This window comes from Canis lupus, chromosome 17, assembly GCF_003254725.2.
Source record: "Canis lupus dingo isolate Sandy chromosome 17, ASM325472v2, whole genome shotgun sequence".
Classification (NCBI taxonomy): domain Eukaryota; kingdom Metazoa; phylum Chordata; class Mammalia; order Carnivora; family Canidae; genus Canis; species Canis lupus.
The window spans coordinates 33,637,336-33,650,256 of NC_064259.1; the positions used below are offsets into that span (position 1 = coordinate 33,637,336).

The following is a 12,921-nucleotide window of genomic DNA, read 5'->3' on the forward strand; positions in this document are numbered from 1 at the left end:
CATGGACCTCACCTCAGGTGGCAAGAACCCCTTCAGGCGTAGAGGGAAAATCTGCCATTGCCAAGGGCAGATTCTCTAACATCAAGAATTCAGGGTTATCAATCAAGTAGGATTGTCAGATAAAATACACAATACCCAATCAAAACTGAATTTCAGTAAACAACAAAGCATTTGTTGCACATACACACATGTACACACATGCAGACCTACCTGTCATCTCCAGTCCAACTATATATAGTATAGTCGTATATTTCAAATTTTGAAATATTTCTAGTATAATATTTCAAATTTTGCATGAGACATATTCAAAAATAATTTATTGTTTATCTGAAATTCAAGTTTTGCTGGGTGCCCTGTTTTTATTTGCTAAATCTGGCAACCCTAATCTAGAGCTACCTGACTCCACAGTCATGTTGGAAACGGAGAGGGGGTGCCATAGGGCAAAAGGGACAAGAAATTACAATCGGCTCTCCTCTTTCTTGTCCCCAAGGGTATTTCTTCACACTTCAGCTGGGCCCCACCTGTCCCAAATTCTCCATCTTGACCTCTCTTACAACCATCCCACCTGATTCCTCAGCTGCTCCTAGTTCCTGTGGCCCAGATGTAGACCAATGCTTTTGCCCCTTAATTTGGCTGAATTGAAGTTGAATTTTTCAAAACAAGTTTTCTTAGAAAAGTAAAGGAGCATACAAATATTTGAATTCATAAAAAAAAGAAAAGTATAGTAGTTGTCACACATAAGATCAAATATCAAAGTCCTGAGATCAGATAAGTCTAGACATGGTCTGGTCGTTCTTTTCCTTCAACAGTTCTTGGATCCATTGACTTGTGGTATGATTTTCAACCTGGCTGGCCCTTCAGTGAAGCCAGCAGAACATTCTGGAACAGAGGCTCTTGTTGGCTGCATATTAGAATCACCTAGGAAGCTTTTTGCAGCCTCTCCCAGACCAATTAAATCAGAATTTCTTAAAATAGGGCTCAAGTATCTGGATATTTAAAAGCTCCCCAGGTGATTCTAATATGTAGCCAGGGTTGAGGACCCATGAACATCAGAACCACCTGAGAACCAATAAAAAAAACTACTGATGCTTGCATCCCACCCTCAGAAATTCTGACTTAATTGGTATAAGGGGCGGCCTGGGCACTGGGATTTTTAAAAGCTCCCTAGGTGATTTTAATATGCAGCAAAGTTTGAGAACCACAGCTCCACATACTTTAATAGACTTCAGATCTCCCAGGGACCTTGCTAAAATGCAGATGCTGACTCAGTAGGTCTAGGGTGTGACCTGAGATTTCTGCATGTCTAACAAGTCCCAGGTGACACCAACGCTGCTGGTCCCCAGGCCAGACTTTGATCAGCAAAGCCCTAGATCGATGATCTTCAAGCCTGGATGTACCTTGGAGTCATCTGGGGCACCGTAACAACTACCTCAGCTTGGGTCCCTGCCCCCGAGATTCTGAGGTAATTGCTGTGAGGTGGGACCTGGACACTGGGATTGTAAAAGGCTCCCAGGTGATTCTGATGTACAGCCAAGGCTGGGAACCTTGGATGCGGCCCAACGTCGAGACGTCATTTTACAAGTAGTCCCGTGACCCCCCAGAGGGGAATACCATTCTCCACAGGCTGTTCTGACTCACCTCTCGTCCCTGCCCCAGCTGGCAGAAGATCCTTTCTTCCCTTGCCTCAGAAGGCCATGCCCTCTAGTAAAAATTCCCTTTCTCCCACTTCGGCCTGAATAAAGCCTCCAATTCCCAGCTCTGTTGCAAAAGAGAAGTGATTGACACAGTACCTTGAAGCCAATGACTGGTCAGAACCCACCCACCTGCCTTGCTCGGCCACAACTGTTCCCTTTGCTCAGGGGGTCTTCTAGAACGATGCCTCTGCCGGAGGAACCCCGGGCCGCTGAAGAGCATGCTTCTCAGCCTTCTAGTAACACACGAAGAAGAGAAACTCTGCTGTGACCGGACGCCATCAATCACAGGTGCTGAGTGGTTTTCAGTACGTGGTAGCTCTCAAGCCAGGTTAACACACAGCCTCTCCCCTGTCCTGCCTCATCCTTTTGAAGTGAAGCTGTGGTGACTTGTGGGAATAGAAGTGGCCCTCGGAGAACCAAAGGACAATGTGGACTTGAGAAAATTATTACTCCCTTTTTGGTGTGACTTCCACGAAATTATTCATGAATCACTTTTGTTTTCCTAGGGGGATGACCATAAATACCATCTGTAATGCATCTTCATTAGGAGCTTTCAACCTCTGACAGGGTCTGTGTCTTCTGCTGGGAGTTGGATGCTGCTGAGAGAGATGCGAGTCCACGACTTGGGGCTCCGGCATTTGTGTAAAATATGAACTCTAATGTGTAGAATTTGCAGGTCGCCGAAGTGTCACAGTCTACTGAAATGGGTCTGGAATCAATAAGGTACACATCAAACTCAATTGTGTTTAATTTTCATTGCTACCTAGAGGAAAGCCCAGCATAGCCCTACACGAATGAAATTAAACATGAAAGCCCGTCTGAAGTGTAGGAGCAATACTTAAAATGACCTGTAAATAGGGTAAAACATGGCAGCCCAGCCCATCACAACATTACCATTCATTTTTCTTTCCATAGTGGAGGTGACGGCCGCCATGAGAAAATCAGAAGAGACACGAGCACATTGCAGATCTAAAAGAGAACAAAGTGTTTTCAGTTACACACCAGCAGGACTTCCTTCTTTGCACACCCCTGGAGTCTCTTCCAAGTGGAAAATCACACTCTGTCCAGCGGAGAGCAAAGAAGGAAAGCAAGTAAAACCAGGCCCTCCTGAACGCGGCTGCCTCCCGGCCCCAAGCTGCCCCAGCTTAGTTCCTTGGCCAGTGAGATAATGGAAGTTTCAGCCCTCCCAGCTGACATGGGTGGGGGGCAGACACCCACACTGGGCACTTCCAGCTGACACTGACCTTTCAGTCATGGAAACATCCCCCAGACCGACGCTAATCGGGGGCACATCTGGCGTTTGGACTGCGTCCAGATGGGGGTTGTGTTAGTCGAGTCAGCATGATAACCCGCTGGGGAGGCAGGGGAGGGGGGAGCGTAGCCCTGCTGAGAGCAATCAACATCTTTGGCTGTGTATGTAAGACATGGTCATGCTGCGGCCCGGTGAGTCATAGAACAGAGACCACCTCCTCCCTGTCCACCCACATTCCCTACCCCCACAAGCAGAGGAGACAACTGGAGAGAACCCCAAGAGCCGAAGCAACCTCTCCAGGCTTCCACCACTGGCCAGCGGAAGTCTAAAACCCCACAGTCCTGACTCCCACTATCATACACTTCCCATATTTCTACACTCTCTCAAAGTATAGTGTAGCACACATTATCTCAAGATAATATGCAGGCCAAGGTGATGAAAAGTATCCAGCTGTTTTTCCTCTGCTGACTTCCTGTGACTTGCAAAAGTCTAGGACAATTTTCCAAAGTAGTGACAAATCCCCTTGGTCTCCATCCCCTGTGCCCATCCTGCCACCCCAATTCTTCCACTTAGCTTCTTTTTTGGATTTAGAAGGAGAGGCTGCCCTTCCTGACTCATTCCTGGACTTTTGCCAGAAATGAACACAATACTTTCTCTCTCATCCCCAGGACAAGGGACTGCAATGGTGAATAAGACCTCATGGTATTGAAAGTTCAGCCCTACAGGTCAGGAATGACCAAAGATATTGCCCAGCTCTCAGCGTCTGCCTTACAGAGCCTGACACCTGTTGCAGCTATGAACAGCCCTGCTAAAGAGGTAATTAAGCAAACCAAAGCCAGGATAAAAGGGATTATGTCCCCACCCACCCACTCAGAAGGCTGTCTCCAGCTGTCAGAAGTTCTTTCCATGGCCCCTGGAGTACAATCTCTACTCATAGGCACCATGTTTCAAGCCTACCCCGGTGACCTTTTTTCTGTATAAATCTCCAGGCACAGATAATTATGGAAATCAGGAATCTCATCCACCTGCTCAAATCACAAAGAGATTAACAGGATTTTCCAGTATAAAAACTGCAGAGATCTGTTTATCCTTCTCTCTTTATTTGTTATAAATGCTTAAAGACAGAGAAATAACTCACGTAAAAACAAGACCCACATCAATGATCAGCTTCCCAAAGTAAATTTCAGCTTATCCAGTAACTAATCAGCTTGTAGAACTCCCGAGCACAGTCTCTTCCTTCTACATCCTGCCTCCATACAAGGGCAGCTCTTATCCACAATCCAGTCAGCTTTGTCCTCTTCTGGAATAATCAGAAAGGAAAATTTTCCTCACTCCAATTGGAGATATGTCATATCCCCCCCCACACACACACCTGAAGATCACCTCCCCATTCTCAGACCCTTCATTTCTTTAAGATTTTATTTATTTATTTATTTATTTAGGAGCACAAGTGAGTGAGAGAGAAAAGTAGCAGGGGTAGGGGCAGAGGTAGAGGGAGAAGCAGACCCCTTGCTAAGCAGGGAGCCCAACTCCACTCTGGGTTCCATCCTAGGACTCCGGGATCATGACCTGAGCCAAAGGCAGACACTTAACTGACTGAGCCACTTTGGTGCCCCTCAGACCCCTAATTTCTGTGGTCCTGAGAAATAGGCTTTATCCACAGGGCATTGAGACAAAAAAAATGACCCTCCTCCCCCTTTATGGGATAGCTTCTGAGTTTCTCCCTCCTCAGGAGGCTTTTGGAAGACTATGCAAGCTCTCCAGGTCTCTGAGAATGAGCTCACAGACACCGTCACTCTTCCTAAACCCATGCCAGCCCTTTTCTCTTCACCAATGATTTGGTACAAAGCCATTTCATGTTCCATGCCAAACCAGTAATTCACAACACTCATCAAAATCTGCCTCCATCAACTGACTCAGCAATCCTGCTTTCCAAACGTAGCCAACCTCCCTAACACCCTGACATCCTAGCCTTCAGCTTCACTATTTACATCACATGAGAGCTTTGGGCTTAGAAAGCCCAGTTCCCTTTGGATAAAGTATGCAGATGATTCATCCTCTCATCCTGAGCCTTGATATCCATGCCAAAAAGCTTCTGAGATTGGGCTCAGAGAGGACAAAGTGGGGGAGTCCTGTTGCTATGGAAACCAGTGTGCCAGTTTCCAAAGGAGAAAGACTAGCTGTTCTTGGGGCATGGCTTGGCCAGGCTGTCCTGTATAAATTGAGGAAGCTTCTAGCCCAGAGGGACTGTGGACACAGCCTGGGACCACCATGGAGCCTCAGGCCACACTCACACTTGCCTGTCCCTTCCTTTCCATCTCACCTCCTCTCATGAACCGAGGGATCCGACCCACCACCAACATCCTGTCCGGCCTCCTGGGCAGTTTCTTCAGCACAGCTCCCCAGCCAAGTATAAGGTCTACTCTGTCTGTAGACAAAAAGGGTTTTGACTCAATTCTGTGTTTCAGGGAGTGAGTTAAATTCCATTAATGGAGGTGGGGGTGGGGAGGAGTGAGAAGGATGACAAACAACAACTTGTCTTAACTTCTTACATTTCTCCTCAGTGCCTCAGGAAGGTTCACAACAAAATCATCAGTGATAGGGAGGGCGACCTCCCAGCTGGACCATTCCTCAGCCCTGAGAGGACACTCCACAATGACAAGCTGACAGGACTTGGAGACTGATTCACAGGCTAGGAGGAGCATGGAGTGGGGGTTTCAGAGAGGAAGGTTCAAGGTCCCAGAGACAGAATATACAGGAGGGAGATTGATGGATTGATGTAAGGGTCATCACATGCCCAACATGCAAGGAAAGTGGGCAGAAAGAGACAACCTCCATCAGGTAAGATGTGTAACAGGCGTAATAAGCTCCAAAAATGGAAGCTTCAATTGCTGGAAGGTCCTAGGGGCCAAGATAATAAAACTAAAAACACTTTAAGCTCTCTCTCTGTAAGGCACCTGGGTGGCTCAGTTAGTTAAGCGTCTGCCTTTGGCTCAAGTCATGACCCCAGGGTCCTGGGGTTGAGCCCAAGAGTCAGGCTCCCTACTCAATGGAGAGTCTAACCTCTCCCTTTCCTCCTGCTCATGCACCCTTTCTTTCAAATAAGTGAGTAAAATCTTTATTTTTTTTTAGTAAAATCTTTTTTTAAAAGATTGCTCACTATGTACCAGGCACTCTATGTTATATATACTGTTACATTTATTATTTTGTATAATTTTCATAGCAACTCTGAGAATGAAACTATCACATGCCCATTTTACAAAAGTCAAACTGAGACTTAAAGAAGCTAGCTAAGGTTACAGAGCTAGTAAGTGAAGGGACTAAGATTCAAACCAAGCCCTATCTGACAAGAGTGCACACTCTTGACCACTACACTAGAGCAACAGGTCCTAGAAATGGCAACCATGTCTATTTACGAATTACAGACTAGTGTGTGAATGGTGCTAGAAGGACTTTTAAGATCCCAGAAGACAGTTGTTGGCTTCATTCTGATCAGGATATTAGCCATCCCCTCCATGCAGCACTATTTTCAGGCAAGGTGTGTTTATAATATTCTATGGCCAGACAGCCCAGTGTATACCAGAGCCTTGCCAACACTCCTTCCAACAAAAATACAACAGAACATGGTAGGCTGAGCAGAGGCTCCTGAACAGAAGCCCTAGATGTTTCATCTGTCAAGCAGAATACCAATCTTTGATTTCTCTACCTTCTAGAGGTCCCCCAGGGGACACAGTAGGCCCTTGAGATACTGGGGGGTAGGGGAGATACAAAGCCAAAAAGGAATGAACAAGCTCCACCCACCTCATTCTTGCTCAGGAATTTCCTCTACCTTCCCATAGACTTCCTTCCCTAAATTACCCACCAGAATTAGGCGAAAGGCCTCAGGAGCCAGTCGAGGGACAGGATCCCGGGCAAGGGTCAGAATTTCTCTTTCAGTTGAATGTTTTCTGATTACTCTTGCCTGGTCTAGTCAAGCTGAATCCATCACTCTCGCTGGGTGGTGGGTGAGGAGAGATACAGCCTTAGAAGTAGATCTAGGATGTTTAAAACCACAGTACAGGAAGAAAGGCATGATAAGCTAAACCAAAGGAGGAGACACAGTTGCACAAAGTTAGGGGATCTAAAGAGCCCCCTAGGTACCAGAAGGACCAACATAGTAAGAATTTTAAGAGGTGATAAAGGTAACTTGCTGTCAAAGGAGGCAGATACAGCTAAAGAAACAAGTGAAATTAATTCCTTTCTCAAGCCATCATAAAGGTGAATGGCTACCAGATGGTCAGACAAAAATACCTGTCCACAAGCTGCTAGAGAAAAAAAATAAATGCAAGAAGAAATCAGATCCTCCACTGAGCAGGTGAGCAGGAAATTAAAATATCTGTACACTGACCGCAATGCAAGACCACACACAGTCACACGGAGGCTGTTAGATAGTGTGAGCATGAGCAAGCATCTGTCCTCTGTTTGCCAGCTCACACCCAGAGAGAGTCACAAACCTCACAGCACAAGAGAAAAATCTTCAGAGAAAACCCAGCCACTCCAAGAGGGATGAAGATGGCACAGCAGAGGCCAGGCCACTGAAGGGAAAGTAGCATACCTCACAGACTGTGTCCCTAGACCCCGTAACAACATCTTTTCCTGAGCACTTCCTATGTACCAGACACTGTGTCCCTGGCAGCTTCGGAAATGACCCTCGCTGATTCTTGCCTCCTGTGGAACCTTTCCTTCTATGTGTGCCCTGGACCTGGTGACTTGCTTCTAACTAATAGAATACAGCAAAAAGTGATAGGATGTCACATATCAAAAAAATCTCCCTGAACTGGTGCTTCACAGACTCTACTACTCCGACTGTCAGTGACTTAATGCCCCTCCTCTCCTTCAATCATCCTGTGTTCTTGTTGCTACATTCTTTCTAGAAGATACACACACACACACACACACACACACACACACACACACACACACACCCAAAGGCTCCAGAAGCTGGAGGGAGCTCAGCCTCCTCCTGCCATTGTTCAGCTCTTTCCCAATCAATCTCTTGCCAACCACAAATTAGCATTACACAGGCATTTACAGTGAAGCCCCCAGGGGCAGCTAGAAGCTGCTAATCCTTAAGAAGGGGCACTGGTACAATAGCAGGAGGCCCAAAGCCTCACCCCTACCCATGGGGTGCTCCTTTGCAGCACTTCCAGCTCTTTTGTGAGCTGTCCAAGTCAACCACAGATGGTGAAGTTACGGGGGCCTTGAACAAACAGGAGACAGTTGGAGTCCGGGGAGCATCGTGCAGCGTGACACACATTCCTGAGACTCCATCCCCAGCAGAAGAGTACCTTGGAATGGATTCCCTCTCAGAGCTTCCAGCTTGGGATTCACTCTTCCATTTTCCATTTTTACTGGTTAACATTAATGAATGGCTCCAGGTGGGACCAACCCAGAGCATGAAATGTCCTGGAGTCAGCCGTAGTTAGACCTGCTCTCCCCTCTGGGCAACTTGGATTTTAAAAGCCCAGGGGCTTTGTTTTCTTTTCTTTTTCTTAAGAATTGATTGGCCTTGTGAAGTATAATTGAACTTCCGGATCCCAAAAGAAGGCAGCCCTGGCTGGGTTCCCAGGATCCCAAGTGCTGCCTTTTTTGGGGCCCTCAGGGGCCATAGCAAATGCTGCCATTCCTCTAGCAGTCCCAAAGGCTGGCTCTAGAATCTGCCCCTGACAGCTCCCTGCCCTTATCCCACAGCTGGGTCTGGATTTAAGGGGAGCTTGCAAGAGGGGAAGCCTCTTATCACAAACATTTCCTGCCTATTCGCTCCCTGACCCTGCATACCACAGTCCTTCCTGTCTGGTTGGGCTACCAGTGGTGGCCACAGCAACCTACTCACAAAAGACCTGCAACACAGGGTCCCCAGACCTGTCTCCAGTCCAGATTCTTCTCCATCCACACCTGTCTCCCTTCTCTGGGGAGCTCATAGTTTCTTACAGGCCACCCAAAAGGGCTCAGTCACTGAAAAAATGGAAGGAAGTCAGGTAGAACCAGAAACCAAGAGGACAAAGGCAGATAAGGATTTTTAGTTCAATGGAAAGTGTGACTCAGCTGGAGCTCTACTCACCTGCTCTAGGCTGCTGTCTGTCTCTGACAAGGAGAGAAACAGAGAGAGAGGCAGGCTCCTGTGAACGTCCACAGGCCTGTCTGTGCCGTCCTCATCCCTACATTGACTGCACATGCATGTACATGTGACATTGAGGCCCTGTGGACTATGGCAGGTTTAGATGCTGAAGGATTCAGAGCCGAGGGCCAGTGGGTCAAGGACTAGCCCAGCCCAGATGTGTTCAGCAGGGGCGGAGTTCCTAGGTCCCTCTCCTCTCCCAACACCTGGGTCACCCCTCCCCGTGGCCTTCACTCTGCCTCCTGCCCCCAGCTTGCTGTGTGGTCTGAGCCCTCTGCCATGAGAAGAGGGAGGGAGGGAGGGATGGGCCAGCGTGTTTACAGTCAAGCATAACAACCTTTATTTTAAATAAATAAAAGTTTTAGCCAGTTTTCACTTCCCTCTCCTTCCAAAACGTTTTCTCCCTCCTACTCCTCCTCTTTCTCATCATGCCTGAGCCTTTATCTGTGAGGCCACCCAGGGAGGGGCTGTGGGAGTGAGGAGAGCAGAGGCCAGGCTGACTCTGGTGCTTAGAGTCCTCTCAGGTCATGTGACAACCCCCTCTCGAATGCCCACGGAGCCCCCGGGGTTCTTGCGAATTCAGGGATGTCCAGGCCTGAGGAATAGAGACTAAACAGGAAACCTGGAGCCCATCACCAGCATGTGTCCATCTGTTTCTCCCTAGTCATTGTTGCCCACCCCATCCCCCACTCCACTATGAAATTGCCATCCATCTGTCTTCCACTTTGGCCTGTCATCTCTGTCTCCTTCGTTGGACCCTCATCCATCTGTACCTTCCCACAGGACAACTGTCTCTCAGTGTCTCCTTTGGGTTGCCATAAATCTGTTTTCCCCACGAGATGTTCCATCTGTCCATCACCCTACTGGCCTGTCATTCCATCCGATACCCTTGATCATCCTTTTTTGTCCATCTGTCTCCCCTCATTGGATATATTTTGCCCATCTGTCTCCCTGGATGGGCCAGGGATGGTAGGTCTCTGAGATATGGGAACCATCGGGATTCTACTCTGATTTCATTCTAGCAACAATAACAGTAGCAACCATTAATCAAGCGTCTACTATGTGCCATATAGTCCGTGTATATTATCTCCTTTAACCCTCCCACAGCCCCATAAGGATGTGTTTATTTCCCTGTTGTACCAGTAAGGAAGCTGAGGCTCAGGAGAGTTCAACGTCTTGCCCAAGATCACACAGATCCTAGGGACAGACACAGTGTCCAGAGCAGCACTGCCCATGCTGAGTGGGGATGAGGACACAGTCTCTTTACTCCCTCCCCCCACCCCAGATGTAAGACTCCCCCTCCCCTGGCCTCTGCACATTTAATTTACACTTTGCTGCTGGATGTTTTCAGACTGGTGAAGTTTCCTCCCTGCCCTGGCTTTGTACAAAAAAAGTGAAGGGAAAAAAGCAGCCAGATGTGAGAGTGATTCGGAGGTCTTTGGGGCTGGGGGGTGGGGGTGGAGAGTGATGTTAAATAAACATCCAATGATATTCTTTCTGCAAAATGATCCATTTTCATGGCACCCAGGAGTTCGTCCAGGGGTCTCTGGGTCACCGGGGAAAAGCGTTTCGTGTGTTTTGGCTCCATATTCTTCCATTGGCCACAAAGAGCTAATTCTTCCAATTAATGAAATCAGCACTGCTGATGGAGATGTACTGACAAATTATTTTCAAGACAAATATATTCACACCAATGGTGGGGCTGATAGGCCTGAAAGATTTGGAGGATACAGAGGGAAGGTCCCCACCAGCCAGAGACACTGAGGTCATTCATGATGTCCAGGATGTTGGCCACCACCTCAAGGGACACCTTTCTTTGCCCAGAGCCATGGTGGCCTGGCTGGATTGTCTGCGTGGAGGTGCTGCCTATCAATGGGCTTCTGTATGGCCCTGGCAGGTTCCCGGCACCCCTCCCCTCCTCCCCAGTGTCCCAGCCAAGTCCCCTTCAGGGCCCAGTCTGAAGGGCCTATTCAGCATTTTGGATTCCCTGATGGGAAGTGAAAAGGATACAGACAGATGCTTCCGTGGAGCTGAGGAAAAGCTGGAGGCCTGGAGACAGGAAGGGCAGGCTGAAGCCACAAAGGAGGAGCTCAGTGAGAAGAAAGGAGGAGGCTAGAGGTCCTGTGGGACGAGAAAGAGAGAAGGAAAGGAAGGAGGGGAGAGTGGGGGAGGGGACACAGAGGTGGGAGGACCAGCTAGGGTGGGGAGGAGGCGGGAAGGAGGCCCCCAGGCAGAGGGAGAGCTCCCTGATGGGAGATGGAGCAGCACCAGAAAGCAGTGTGAGGTTTTTTAAAGCCACAGATTTCATTTCCTGATAATGTTTTTTTTCAGGCTGATATTAGCAGCATTTCTTATTCTCTGAGCAGATCTGCCTATCGGGGGGAAAAATGATCCAGAGTATGCTGGGTGATGGGGCCCAGCCTCTACCTGGAAAAGCCCACAGGATGGCCCAAGACCAAACCAACATTTCATCTCCTTCTTGAGCCCATAGAGAATAGGACAGATTTTGCTTCCAGCCAGACCTCCAGGACAGCAGGGAACAGTATCTAGGCAGCTCTGGCAAATCAGCCCTTCTGAGTCAGAAGATTCAGGGTGCAATTCTCTCCATTAAACCAGTTAAGGGGGTTTCTGTTTTCCTGCGTGAACCCTGACTGAATTGGTGTTGTGAGTTTTGAGGGTTCCCGAGTTAGGGGCCAAAGGAACCAAAGTGCAGAGGATTCCGCAGTGCCACCAAACATCTTTCTAAAGCTCTGTTTCGGGACACCTGGGCAGCTCGGCCGTTGAGCATCTGCCTTCGGCTCAGGGCATGATCCTGGAGTCCCGGGATCAAGTCCCACATCGGGCTCACTACATGGAGCCTGCATCTCCCTCTGCCTGTGTCTCTGCCTCTCTTTCTGTGTCTCTCACAAATAAATAAATAAAATCTTTTAAAAAATAAAAAAAATAAAGCTCTGTTTCCCTGCTTAGAATCCATCTGTGCAGTCATAACTTTACCAAATAAAGTCCACACTCCCAAGCCAGGAAAGTAAGGCCCTCAAGAGCCCACATGTTCAGTTCAGTCCAAAACCAGCTGCCTTGGCACCCCTGGGGACCAGCACCACAGACTGCTAAGGCAGAAGCTGCATTTACCCAGACCTACAGGCTGCCCATGTGCCCACGATAGTATGAGAACCCCCATTCTCTGACTACTTCCAACTCATTCCAGCTAATCTGTCGCCATCTTGGAAAGCTACTTCCCCAGCAAACTGGACTGTAAAACTCTCCAAACATACCTTTCACTTTCCCAATCCTGAGTGCTAGTTCATGTTATCTCTTTCATCTTAAAGATACTTTCCTTTATGCCCACTTGTGAAACTCTTGTCTACATTTTAAGACCAAATTCGAATGCTGCCCCTCCAGGGAGCCCTTCCCACCATTCCCTGCCCTTGCCAGAGGTTAGAACTTCCCTGTAACTTGTTTGGCTCCCCCATACAGTGTTTTTCACTGCATTTCATTTCATTTTGCATTTTGGTTTTTCAGGTACTTACCAAAAGTGAAGTAGTGTGTAGTAGTTTACAGGATCTTTGAGGTTTAAATCCTTGTCCCACTGCTTCCCAACTTTGACACTGAGAAAGTACATGATTTCTTTGGACCGCAGTTTCCTCTTCTGCAACACAAGGGTAATAGTTATACTCAATCATAGAGGTGTTTTAAGGATTTTTAAAATATATTTATTGCTTTGCCAAACAATGTGGCATGTAGTATGTGCTCAATAAATGATGGTCAACCGAATGTCATGACCCAAAGAAGAGTATTCTTAATCACACAAGAAATAAGAG

General features: G+C 47.7%; 1 long non-coding RNA gene across 2 annotated transcripts; it reads right to left on the reverse strand.

Moving 5' to 3' along the window:
- Window positions 1–300: 300 nt before the first annotated feature.
- Window positions 301–10,338, reverse strand: LOC112664466 (uncharacterized). Of its 2 annotated transcripts, none has more exons than XR_003139734.3 (4): window positions 9,047–10,338; window positions 4,085–4,246; window positions 2,589–2,663; window positions 301–2,403 (listed from the first exon to the last, which is right to left on the reverse strand). It is a non-coding gene; the product is annotated as an uncharacterized LOC112664466 (long non-coding RNA). The 2 variants fall into 2 exon arrangements; XR_004806398.2 differs by lacking the exon at window positions 9,047–10,338 and adding an exon at window positions 5,270–6,057.
- Window positions 10,339–12,921: the final 2,583 nt, after the last annotated feature.